Raw genomic sequence first — 2,500 nt, 5'->3', positions numbered from 1 at the left:
GGTAGTGGTGGTGTTGGTAGTGGTGGTGTTGGTAGTGATGGTGTTGGTAGTGGTGGTGTTGGTAGTGGTGGTGTTGGTAGTGGTGGTGTTGGTAGTGGTGGTGTTGGTAGTGGTGGTGCTGGTAGTGGTGGTGCTGGTAGTGGTGGTGTTGGTAGTGGTGGTGTTGGTAGTGGTGGTGTTGGTAGTGGTGGTGTTGGTAGTGGTGGTGTTGGTAGTGGTGGTGTTGGTAGTGGTGGTGTTGGTAGTGGTGGTGCTGGTAGTGGTGGTGTTGGTAGTGGTGGTGTTGGTAGTGGTGGTGCTGGTAGTGGTGGTGTTGGTAGTGGTGGTGCTGGTAGTGGTGGTGTTGGTAGTGGTGGTGTTGGTAGTGGTGGTGTTGGTAGTGGTGGTGTTGGTAGTGGTGGTGTTGGTAGTGGTGGTGTTGGTAGTGGTGGTGCTGGTAGTGGTGGTGTTGGTAGTGGTGGTGCTGGTAGTGGTGGTGTTGGTAGTGGTGGTGTTGGTAGTGGTGGTGTTGGTAGTGGTGGTGTTGGTAGTGGTGGTGTTGATATCATTGTCGATGGTTGTGGCTTTGGTGGTGGTGGTGGTGGTTGCCAAGATAGTGCTGATTGTGGTTTTGGTGGTAGTGGCTTTGGTAGAGGCGTTGATGACGGTGGTTTCGGTGGTGGTGGTGGTGGAAGTAGCCGTGACGATTGTGACAGAGGTGGTGAGGGTAGTAGTGGTGGTGGTAGTGGTGGTGGGATTTTTGACTTTGTTGGTGGTAAAGGCTTCAGTAAAGGCGTCGGTGGTGGTGGTGGTGGTGTTGGTGATGGTGGTGGTTGTGGTGGTGGTGGTGGTGGTGATGATGGTGATGGCTGTGGTGGTGGTGGTGGTGCTAGTAGTGGTAGTGTAGGTGTTAGAATTGTTAGTGTTATATTGTTGCGGTGTGGGTGATAGTAGTAGTAGTGGTATGATTGTCACAGTATAGGAACTAGTAGTCACAGCAGTATTGGTGTTTGTAGTAGTGGTAGAGCTGTGTCAGTATAGGCGTTAGTATCTGTAGTGGTACATTGTTGCAGTGTGGGCGTTAGTATTGGTGCTTGTTGTAGTGGTAGAACTGTGGTTGTGCAAGTGTTAGCATTATAGTGGTACGTTGTTGCAGTATGGGTGCTAGTAGTAGTAGTATGATTGTGACAGTATGGGTACTAGTAGTCATAGCAGTTTGTTGTAGTGGCAAAGGTGTGACAGTATAGGTATTAGTATTAGTAGTGGTACGTTGTTGCAGTGTAGGCGCTAGTAGTGGTAGTTCTGTGGTAAAGCTTGTTGTATCGCTGGTAGGACTGATTAGCCGAGATGCGGTGTGGTGTCCAGGATGTGAATGATGTGATTCATGTGACTGACGACAGAACATGAATGTTAATGGTGATTGATGGAGTTGTTGCCAAGGGAGATGCTTTCAGAACAACAAGAGCAGAAGGTGTGGTGTGGGTTGGGGCTTGGTGGATGCAGCTGGTCGTTTCCAAGGCTCCTCCTCCTCCTAACCCTAACCCTAACCCTCCTCCTCCATTTCCAACAGAGATATTGTCATAGAAGCCATCTGAGTTTTATTATGACAACTAACTGATTGTCCTATATTATATACTTACAGATAAATTCCTCTATTTACATAATATCGAGTTCTTCATCATTCTTTTGTTATATATATGTATATATATATATATATATATATGGCCTTTAATGTTGTTTTCACTGTTTAATTTTTCCTGTCTTGGTTTTTGTGTGCTACCTTGGAACAATCCGCTTAGCAGGTTAATCCACTACGCGGGAAGAGCTATTCTAAGAGTGCGTTCTGCCTCATCTTCGAAACGCCTAGTTTAGATTAGAGGCAGCTGATGAAGGAAAAGTTCCATAAGTGGCTCGTCTGTTTTCCTATTGTGTTCATCCTGTTGTCCGTAAAAAAGTCCGTTTTTTGTGCTTTATTTATGTTCCCGTTCCTTTTGTGAGGTCCTGTACCCGGATATGCATCTATATATACATGTAGATGTAGGCATGTACATATATGTATGTATATATCCATATGCTTACATATCATTTGTATTATATATATATATATATAAAAGCTCAGCTGTTTTGTGGGTTGACTGTGCTACCAATGGATCTACGTGGAGGAATCTCTTAACAATATATATATATATATATATATATATATATAACATAAATAATATATAATTATATGCATATATCCATACATATATGTACATACCTACATCTATATGTATACATACATGCATATATGGGTACAGGACATCACAAAAAACGTTAAACACAATGAGAAACGAAAACATAAAGACGAAGACAGAAAATGAACTTTTTTCGAACAAAAAAAAAAAAAAACCAAACAGAGAAACGAGACATGCAACATAAAGAATATTTCCTTTCTTCAGTTGTCCCTGTTCCATCTACTCCGCGTTTTGAAGGCATGGACAATACGCGACGTCGTTGGAACAGTCCTTCCCGCAAAAAGCAA

Source organism: Octopus bimaculoides, chromosome 23, assembly GCF_046866305.1.
Source record: "Octopus bimaculoides isolate indiv1 chromosome 23, ASM4686630v1, whole genome shotgun sequence".
In the NCBI taxonomy this organism is placed as follows: Eukaryota; Metazoa; Mollusca; class Cephalopoda; order Octopoda; family Octopodidae; genus Octopus; species Octopus bimaculoides.
The sequence above is the reverse complement of the archived record's forward strand: the minus strand, read 5'-3'. Positions refer to the sequence as shown.